This window comes from Lasioglossum baleicum, unplaced genomic scaffold (assembly GCF_051020765.1).
Source record: "Lasioglossum baleicum unplaced genomic scaffold, iyLasBale1 scaffold1985, whole genome shotgun sequence".
Classification (NCBI taxonomy): domain Eukaryota; kingdom Metazoa; phylum Arthropoda; class Insecta; order Hymenoptera; family Halictidae; genus Lasioglossum; species Lasioglossum baleicum.
Window position 1 is genome coordinate 1 of NW_027471044.1, and position 11,203 is coordinate 11,203.

Consider the following 11,203-nt stretch of genomic DNA (forward strand, 5'->3'; position numbering starts at 1 on the left):
GATGGCCGCGGGTACCCCAGCATTGTCTACCAAAGGACTCCGTTGTAAATAATGTCTCTCCATGGCGGCGAACCAGAAGGTTGGAGAGTTGGCAAACTATACGGTCTGGTTGGCCCCTGGCTCTCTTCCTCTATCTTCTTCTTCCTCCTCCATCCCACCACCCACCCCGCGCACCCGTGTCCCTCCCCCTTTCTCCCGGTTTCGGCTTCTCTTTTCTCTCTTTCCAGAACCTGTCGCGCATAAACTGATTCGGTCCCGATGTCCCCTCGCACGGGACTCCCATTGGCCACCGCAGTCACGCCGTTTGCTTTGTTTCCTTTGTCGTCTCTGTCCCGGTCCCCCCCGACCCCACCCGCCGCGTTTTGGACCACCCTCTCCATCGCGGTACGTCGCCGAATATTTCGCAAAAGTTACGGGGGCCGGCCGGCAGCGGCAGCCGCCGCGGCCGTTTATCGGCCACGTAAATCGCCACGCGGTTCCACACCAGGGTGCACCGCGCCGACTTTTCCCTCGTGTAACGAGTCACTCCTACCAGCCCCGTCCTTTCGATCCGTTCCGCTTTCCGAGCTTCCCGCCGCTTTTTCCAGACCACCCCTTTCATCTTTTTCCCCTGTCCGGCCGCGCTGCGATTTATCCTCAATTTTTCCTCGATTTTTCCACAACTTCAGGGAAAGATCCGAGGAACGCGCGGGGGTTGAACGCGTTGTTTGACGGTGTTTAGTTTTCGTTGATCGCGATCGAAGAGCTTGGTCGATCGCACGAAGCGTTTCGTTGAGCCGGAAGGGAAATTTCGCCGCGCGCGTGAAATCGGTGGAGAAAAATGGCGTTTTCCGAAAACGCGTTACACTTGGATTCACCGTGTATACGCGGAGAGACGTAAGTCGGTATCGGGACGATCGAAGAGGGCGAGGAGGAGAGGGAGGCGGCGGGAAGAGGCGGAGGAAGAGGAGACGGGGTTGGTTGGTGCGGCACAGTGCGAGTTCACGTTTCGCGGTCTTTTTTCTCGGATTATCCAAGCGGCGCATCGCTTATTCGTGTATCGACCTTTTTCGCCTTTTTGCCCTTTTTCTCCTGGGGGTGCAGGGAGGATTCTTTGTTTGCGACGGTTTCTCCAGGAAGAAGCGGAGAGCCGAGGGAGAAGATAGTGGCCATTGTGGCACGATCCGGACAAAGGTCGCTATAGCGACGGAATTCAAAGGAGCTGAAGAATGGCGGCCGATGCAAATTGAAGGTTTTTTCTCGTGCGTGGCTACCGTGGACTTTTCGCGAATCGCGGATACGGCCGGCCTCGCCGAGCGGCGCAGGCCGCGGGATTAGATCTCGCGCGTCGACGAAATCGTTAAGCGAGATCCTCGCGATTTCTCCCCCTCTTCGCCGCGGGGATGAGAGAAAGAGATAGACGCGTAGGGGCGTTCGCGACCAGGGATTTTATTCGAATTTTATCTCCGTTCGTCGAACTCGCGATTCGTTTTATCGACTCGTGGTCGTCGTCGTCGCCGTCTTCGACGTTTAACGCTCGTCCCTCGGCCGGGACCGTGCCACGAGGGGCCCAGAAGAAGTTCCATCGAAGCGACGCGATCGTCCGTTTCTCAAGCGTGACCACGAGAAGAGAGAGAGACGGTGGACTCGTCAAACGCACACCTATAAAATTAATCATTCCGCCGGCGAGTAAGAAGGGAGCAAGAACCGGTGGAGCGGAGAGAACAGAGCGAGCGAGCAAAGTCCCGCCTTTGCTGGCCGGTTATCAAGATCATTGATCCCGCACAAGGAGCGAAGCGCAGCTTTTTGCGGAGGGGCGTGGGGGTCGAAAAAAGGACGGGCAAGAGGATTTTCCAAGAAGTAGGTGCATTTTTTTCTTATCGGGACCAGCGGCACGCCGGCGAGAAATTTCGTGAATGGAATCTCGTCCTAGGAGGCACCATTTATTCCGGCAGTTAATTCGCTATCGTACCCTGTCGAACGCTCCCTGACAGTGGTCGGGAGATTTACTTCTGATCGGTTGATAACCCGCCAGTGGCCATGTCCGCTGTGTCTACAGTGTGTTTTTCAAGCAAACTTGTATCTGGACTCGAAGCTCGCCGGCCACGAGTGTGCCTCTAGGCCACTCATGCGCCCCTCTCTCGTTCTCTCTCTCTCTATCTCTCGCCGCCGCATCCACACGAGCTTGATAAATCTTCCTCATTTTTTAATCGACCGTTTTATTGCCGCGAGAAACGCGAAATAAATCACGGGGGCGTCATTAAACTATACGGCTACGCGACGTTTGTATCTTCCACCCCGACCCCTCGCTGGCCGTTCGAAAATCAGATATCCGTCGCCGTCGTCTTTGTCGTCGTCGTCGATTGCATTCCCGTTCCGGATAACGCGAAACTTTTACTAGATCCCCTTCGCTTTCCCATCGGCGACTGGTACCGATCGAGAGAAGAAAATTCCCGGAGCGTTGTAGACGATAGACGCGCGGGAACGTTGTAACCTGTCGGAGAGGAAAGAAGCGGCCGACCATGTTTGGCGGTAGGTCATCAACGAGCGGCTATTCATCGCTAATTTCATCTCGCCTTCGTCTCGGCTTCTTTCGTGGCACGGTCGAAATTCGTTCCGAACTCGGGCCTTGGACCCGGGACCCGGGACCTTTTTTAACGCGCTATAACTCAATCAGTCGATGAGCTACGGGCTACGCCACGTATCGGCTCTCTTTTCCTACGACTTTCGAACTTTCCACGAAGGACGCAACGCGGCGGAGAGAAGAGGCTGGATCAGTGAACGACCCGAACAGGTCGTAAACGAGGCCGAACAGGGTCGGGGCCCGGCGTCGATTAACATTCAAATTGCCCGCGCTGGTCGCGGTTCACGAACAAAGTCTCGGCGCTGTGTACCCGTTCCAATCTTAATCGTTTCGATTGCTCCGTCCTTTTCCTGATAACGCGGAATAACGCGCCGGCTGGTCCGGGGTCGGTGAATGCCGGGAGAATTAATTTCGTTCGCAGGAGGATTCTATTACGCGTGGAACGAAGTTGGAAGTCGGCACGGCGCGCACCGGCTCGAGGAAGTAATTTATCGCCGGGATACCGTTCGCTCCTGCGATTCGGGGCCCCGAAGTTGTTAGACACGGTATATTAGAAACCAGTTTCAAACTCTCGCCGGAATTATGGGAAATCGAAGAAAAATGGCGGCCGTAATTTCCGTCTCGAATCTCGTTACCTGCGGCAAAAAGGTCGGACAGATCGGCCCGGTTCGGTTCCTACGTTTACGTCCCGACCCCTCTTCGATTTCTCTATTAATATCCTGCCGATCCGTTTATTCACGATTTTCTTCCCTTCAGACCCCGGACACGCCCACTACCGCGAGTTTCTAACCCCGCGACGGGTCCCTGAAAGGAGACCCTGCCGCTCTCACTCTCTCTCTCTCTCTCTACCTCTCGGTCTCTGCCTCTGACGAGCATCCGTCGCGACTGCGGCCGCGGCGAAAAAATAAAGGAAAAAGGTGGAGCGACCATTAGACCTCGCGGAGGGAACCTGCGGATTCGATGGTGTGCACGGGGCGAGCAAGAACGGTGAAAAAGGTAAAAGAGCTCGCTCGGAAGGGCGCGTAAAAAGATCGCGCGCGGTCTAATCGGCCGTGGGAAGCGAGGCGGAGCGGAGCGGAGGAGAGAAGGAAGGGCACGGGGCGCGCGTTGGAGAACTGGCGCGCGCGTCGGTCTCTCTGGACGAGAGACGGGGAGACGGGGTCTCCCCGGCGCGGAGACTCTGTCGACTTTTTCCATCGGCGCCGAGAGGTTTCGCGCGAGGTCACGGAGTTTACGCCGGGCCCGTGATATATACCCGTCGCTCGGCCGCGGCGGAGGGGTGCACCCGGCGGGGCCGAAGAAGGGCAAAAAGGGCGTGCTGCAGTCCACCTCGCGCGGGCGTAGGTTTGTTTTAACAAGGCATTTAAAGCGTACTCGGTAAACATTCGACGAGAAATATTGGTTGTTTATGGGCGCGGTGATTTATCACCTCGCGCGCCTCCGCCAGGCCCGCTAGCGAAACGGCCGGCCGGACACGAACGGGAAAGAAGGTGGAGAACGGGCCCGGCCGGCAGGGAAAGAGGGGCAAATGGGATGGGTCCGGTGGAAATAAGTTCAGCCACGGTTCATCGGCGCGCGCGCGCTCCGGCCAGCGAGGCCACGACGCGGACAGCCCTTCGGGCAAGAGGAACGGCCAGCCACGGACACGCCGGGTTTTAGCGCCGCTTAGAACGACCAACCCGGGCCCCCGTCGGTGATGGCGCATTTATTTCGCGATAACACCGCGAATAAATTCCACCGTGGGTGTAATTATTGCGCCGGGATTAGCCAGCGTTCCCTGCCCCGTGACCACTTATCCCGGGCTCGTTCCGTAAGGCCCCGTAAGTAATGTCTCGTCAGCGGCGTCCGAGACCGTTCCTTCGGGATAGCACTCTCGCCCCGCCGCCGCCATCCTCCGGCTTGAATTATCGACGTTTTTTAATTGGGCCCGTTGCGTGGGCGGTAGAGAGAAATTGGCTCGGCGGCCCGCTCCGTCCACGCGCTACGCGGCCCCTTTCACTTTCCCCGCGAGCTCGCGCCAGCTTCGGCTCCAGCCAGCCAGCCAGCGCGTCCACGCGCCGAATTATCGCGGATAATCGAGTCCAGCCGAGAGAATGAGAACAGAGAGGATCTCGTGGGTGTGAACGGCGCTGTGGATTTAACAGGTATACCCGCAACAAACGCGTGATTTAGCGTGGTGCCCGGTTTCGCGCTTTTTGCGGCCCAGTTTCCGCGAAACGTCGGTCCACGTGCCGGTCGAGCGTGAAATATCAGCGACGAGACGCGAGGAAGAGAAACGTAGGAATAATCAGGCGTTGGAACGCCGGGAAAGTCGCGAATAGTCTCGCGGCGTATAAACAGGTCGGGATAACGACGCGAGTCTCTATATAGCCGTCGTCGGCTTCGATGATCCGTTGACTTTCGACGACTGATTGGCTCTTTACCATTGAATCGCGAGGGTCGCCTCTAGTCTCTGCTCCGGGTCATTCGAGAGGATAGACAGGTTTCGCGCGAAGCCGAATTCGCCGACTCCTTTCGACCAGAGAAGAAACGAGAAGAAAGACGAGGAGAGCAGGAAGATTGGATCACAGGGGAAATTGAATTATAAAATTCCTGGCGAATACCCGTCCCGAGATTGCGGCTATTAGAGAGAATCGGGCCCGAAACCTGGCCCGATAATCTATGACGCGCGTGGAGGATGAACGCGTCTTCTGCGAGGCACATTAATAGACCGACCACCTTCGCGGTCAGCTGTCGGAGCTTCCCATATTTCCGAGGCAGCAGATCCGGCCGTAAATCTTTCTAGTCCTCTCGTTAGCCGAAAAACACCGAGCATTACCGTGCACCAGTGGCCAGGAACGTCCCTATTCGCGCCACCAAATTAGGGTCCCGGCCGATCCGTGGAATCGGCGCTGAAATATTACAAAACGATCCGGGCCGTGGCTGCCCTTTTCCACGAAGGGATACGAGGAAGCATGCGACAGGGCACAGCGAGTGTGTACGGGGAGGGAAAAAAATTCAAGGAGCTATTAAGAGGGAATCCCTCATAGCGCGGCTACCGTGGAAGATGATAATCTCGGCCGGCTACCGTAACCCGGGCCGGACCCTCTGGCCCCCGATGACGGGGCCCCGCGGTCGATAGATTTTACCTCATAGTCGCTGAAATTTCGCCGTAGGAGGTCCGCCGGGTTGACGCTATTAAAACGATACCACGGACAATGGCCGTTTCTGCCAGGAATCCCCGTGATCGTGGCCGGGCCCCGGATAGAGGGGCGAACGAGGGCCGCAGGATGTTTTCGAAATGAGGCGAACTCCTTTAGCAGGGGCATTCTTAATCTTCATTAGTTCGTTTAGAATTTGCATACCAGAGGCTCGCTCGTTTATCTGATCGTAGGCAGCGACAACAGTTGAAGGACCCGTGAGCTTCACCGTTGTCCTTGCCCCGTGTCGCGTGTTCCTGCCCTGGCCTTCGACGTTCCCGGTGTCGTCCAGGCACCCGGGAGCCCAGCTTCGGCTCCGTTCGAGATCTCTCCTCGCTTCGACCACCAAGCAGAACAGCAGGAATTTTTTACACTCGAAAAATAGGAGCGAAAGAGAACCGATACGTTTCCGATTACGCGGGAAAATCGAAGGGAATCGTTGGGTCAGTTCCGGTGTAACGTGGTTGTTACCAGCGACGACGATAATCCCGGAGCGTGTGGCCCGCTCGTCCGTCGAACGCTCGCGCACGTGAAATCGTTCTTTTAATCCATCGGAGAGCGACGTTCCCTCGGTGAAAGTTCTGCATACAGCACGGTCCCCGGTTATTAGGCCCACCCAATCAGTGCTTAATCGTGACCTAACCTCCAGCGCGGACCGCTTTGGGAAGCGCAGCGAGCCAAGGGGGCCAAGAAGGTCAAGCTTAGCCCTGAGACGCTGAACCTCACCTTATCGCGCTCCCTCGTCCGGGTGGCCTACTCGGCCTTAATTGCGGGCCCATATCACGATCCAATATGGCCGCCCACCGCGAGTATTAGACCCTATGGCGAACGTCAATGTCCGCTTTATGTAAGAAATACGGTATATCGCGCATCGGCCGCGCGCGCTAGCTCGAGCCCGCTTCATCAAGGACAGCCGGCGCAGCAACCACGGACACAGAAATTACAGTTCTCTCTCTCTCTCTCTCTCTCTTTCTCTCGGCTGGCTCTCGACCGAAACCGGTACGCGACCGTCGTCGACTTGGAAAGCGGTCTAGATCGGCGCCGCGGCGCGGATGCGTCTTCGACGGAACGGACCTATCGATTTTCCATCGAGCGGATCGCCGTCGGTGACCGAGTCCGCTTGGCTACCGAGGAGCACAAATCACGCGTAGTTTTCGAACGCGCGGATCCGCGCGGCTAATTTATCGGCGAACCGCGCGATGCGAGTAATATCTCGGAAGCGAGAGGGGAAAAAACGCGACGCGGTTGAATGGGAACGCAATTCCATTTGCAGTAGATCATTCCCGGCTACCCACGATACAATGTAATCTACGCGAAGAGAAGATCGTATTCGAGATAAACGCTGCTCTCGATCCTTACCTCGGTCGGTTTCCGGGCAAAAATTCGACGGCCACGATTCACGGCTTGTCCGGCGTGTCCGTTCATTTTTCATATTGACCGATTCGCTCAAGGACGGTCTCCCGGTTGGAAAATCGGCGGCCACCGTTCGCGTTCATTTATCAAACAGGCTCTTCCTCCCTTCCAGCGCGCGTTCCCGTAACACCTTTGAAAAATGATTCTTATCTGTCCGTTTGTGGCCCCTCTGCGGCGGACACGGCTGTTCGTTTTACCATTCGTTCTCTATCGACGATCAGGTAGCCGCGAGTGTCTCAATCTGCCTCTCTCTGATCCGGCAGAGCAGATCCCTCCCGCGGGCAGAGGAACAGAGAGGTTGCAGCGCACGACGCCGCGCCGCGCCGCGCCGCACCGCGCCGCGCCGGTCCGAGGCACGGCCGTACGCGTGACCCGTCACTTTTCCAGATCGGTAACGCCGATTTCTGGCCAACGCAAAGTTTCCACTTGTACGTTTCCTTTTCTTCGCTCAGGTAGCCAACCATTAGTCTCGCATATTCCCGATGGCATGCCGATCTGGCATAACCGTTTCCCTCGAGGGACGATATAAGCGATCCCTCGTGAAAGCAATCCGCGTCTGTCAGCATCGACGTTCTTATCGGCGACGTGATTAATTATTTTCACCGTGGAACCGATGCTACGCTCGCCGACCTTCCTTTTCCTCTTCGCTTCATCATCCGCGGGACGTCCACCGGCCATCCAGCGGCCCTCTATTTCCGTTCGGCCATTCAGGGTCACCGATTCTTCCTAATCTCCCTCGATGATCGCCGATTTCTTTTCATCGGTATACGCCACCACGGACGACCGCCGTTCACCACCGGTGGCCAACTTTTCCTCGCAATTCCGTCCGCGAAGGGTTGCGATCGGCGACGATCGCGAGAGGAATTCTCGCGAAAGCGCGAGACCGTAACGCGGATACGACGTCGAGACGACGAGGATCGCGACACCTGGTCTCTCGCGATCGGGACACCGTGACGATCGATCGACGTGCCGCCAGGCGATAATTACGCGTAGCCGCGCGGCGATCGGCCTAGCCGAATAAATCGAAGCCGGTCGAGCGTCGGTTGAAAAGTTAATTCACGGAATTCTTCGGGAGTACGAGTTAAACTGTCATTACGCGTGTCATCGCGTTACTCGATGTCCAGGATAACGAGCTCGTGCGTCTCGTGACACGATCGTTATCGGTCCTCTCCTTGAACGGACGCGCGTAGGAAACTGGTCGAGCCGAGGGGACGATTAACCGACAGTGACAGCCGTCACCGGTATCATCGTCGACGTGTGACAGTCGCCAACGGATATTTTCCCGTCGTTTTTACGTTTCCCCGGTAAAGCCTTTTGCGACCGTGTCCCAGGGATCGATTATCGGTTACGATTACCAACCGAGATCCTCCTTCCCCGATTATCCTTTCTCCACTCTTGTTTCTACCTCGTGTCCACCTTCCGACTCTCTCTCTCTCTCCCTCCCTCTCTTTTTCTCTTTCTTCGGTAGACTGCTGTCTCCAGCGATACCGCTACGTTCTCGTTTCGAAAGGGGTAACACGGTGGTTGGAGAAGTAGGTTCGAAGGGTGGCGTCGCGGATGCTCCAGGGAGGTGTGCCGCTTTTTCGCGCGCTAGTGAGCCAACAGCACCTCCTCCTTGTCAACGTCACGGTGTCGCGTAACGACGATCCAAAAGCGTAAGTACAGATACAATCACCGAGTGTCATCGGGATGTCGAAGCGGTTCTGTCGGACGTAATGAGGCCTAAGTGTTCCGTCCGCGCACGCACGTACCTCGACCACCTGTGCCGTTTGCCCGTACCACGTATTGCCGGCGTAATTTCGGTGTAACAGGTACCGGATGTCATCGTTGTTCCATCGTGTTCCACGATAACCGGTAATCCTGTGCGAACATCCACCATGACCATCGTCATCGTCACCACCGCCGCCGCCGCCGTCGTCGCCGTCGTCGCCGCCACCACCACCACCACCATTACCATCATCGCCACCGCTACTACGACCACCACTACTGCCACTGCTACCACCACCACCACCACCACCACCACCACCACCACCACCACCACCAGCACTACCACCAGCGAGCAGCACCGTCGTCGCGTCGAACGAAGCTCTCGAAGCTTTTCCCTGACACGCGTGTGTACACCGAGGAATCGGTCACTACGAGAAAAGGTGGACGAGGGACGGGAAAAAGGGGGAGAGGCACCGTTGCAGCTGCAATTTCGCGTGCTGCACGCATGTCGAATAGCCAAGAGGGGCGATCAAGGCAAACGCACCCTGGAGGACTGGGCGACGAGAACAAACTAGCCTCCGAGCATTGGTGGCCGTTCCGTTCGCTTCTCGGCGGCCTCTCAGAGAGCCGAAGAGAAGTCGCCCGGTTATGGCTACGCCTGCTACGCCAGAAGAGGCGGTTAACGAGTCTAATTAGCGACGAAAACGAAAACGAGTTTGACCCTTTTTTCTCTCTTTCCCTCTCTCCGCCCGGCCTCGCCTTGTCTTTCTCCCTTAAACTCTCTCTCCCTACCCCAACCCCTCCTACTCTGCTCCCTTTCCTTCTTCCTTCTCAGCCTCCGTTCTCCTCTCTCTCTCCTTCCTACCCTTCCTTCTTCTCTGCCTCTCTCTCCTCCCCTTCGTCTTTCTCTCGGCCTTCCTTTTACCTCCGTCTATCCCCTTTTCTCTCCTTCGCGCTCTCTCCCGTTTCCTCTTCCCGGACGACGGATGGATCGCGAACCCTACGGAGCCGGCGGCCCTGTCGGCGTCCTTTTTTCCCCGAGCAAACGAAATCAGGTCAGTGGGACGCGCCAAGGGAGGTCGAGACTGACGGCAGAGACTTTAATTTGCGTGCTTGCGCTGATTACGCTTAGACCGCCTCGGCCGTCCGGAGACGCGACCTCCGCCGGCGAGCGCGCCGCGCTTCCTGCGGTCGCACGGAATCAGGTTTTCGACCGGCACCACACCCGGCCTTGCCTCGGCATTCTTCCCATCTCTAATCGCCAGTCTGTACACCATCAGCCAAATAAACCTGTATACGCATATCACTCGCTCTTTATTCTTCCACCCTTTGCCTTCCGCTCGGCGCACCAGCCGTTCTCGTTGCGTCACGGCACGCCGAATGTCTCGGGTACATACCCGAAAATCGCGTAACGATAATTCGCAAATAAAGCGACGACGTGAAAATAAAACGAAGGAACATCGAGGTAAGGTGATCGCGTGGAACAAAAAATTTCGATTCAAACGCTTCGCGCGATTTCGTTTAATCGTGTTGCTATTTCGAATGATTGAACCAATAGAGGTTTGGAGGTTAGATTCGACGGTAAACGCGGAAGAGCCGATTCAAAATCGAGTGGCGAAGGAGAGCACGAAGCCAGAGCCTATGCACTTGTACGAGAGGAAAAAGGGAAGGTGGCGATTGGCATCGCGAACGACGGAGAGCGAGAGTAAGGACGGGCGGAAGAAGATGAGAGTGGCCATTAATTAAAAGGAGTATAACGACCTTAAAGCTTCGTTAGCATACCCGTGGGCGGTTTCCTAAGATATTCCGTTTGTCCGGTATTCGGGGACTAAGCCGAATCTCCGCTTTCCTTCCACTCTACTCTCACGGAATTTTTAATTCATCGAAAGACTCGTCGCGCTTGCACCGCGAACACTCGCCCGTTTTTCGGAACGTTCGACATTCAAATTTTCTATCACCCAAGTATCCGTTCCACGGTTGATTTTTGATAGCTGAAGTAAAGTTTTGTCGTTTTTCGCCGCCAATCGATTCGTAGCACGAGTCTCGTATATAACGAATTTCACCGGAGAAATTTCCGCGCGGAATTTCTCCTTGGGATCTTCGAGCCGACGAGATCGGAACGGAGAGTCGAGGCTGCCGATGCGCAGCACGACGCTTCGAATCTCGGATCTTCGATGTTTCTAGTTGCAAAGAGCGCGTCGCGGCCACGGTTCTCGGAACAGATTTGCTTCGATACACCCTCGCCGGGCACGGGCATCGACGTCGTCTCGTTTTTAAGATAATCGCTGGAAAAGACAAAGTTGAACGCGCGGCATGCCGCGGCGACCGCCGAGCCGACCGC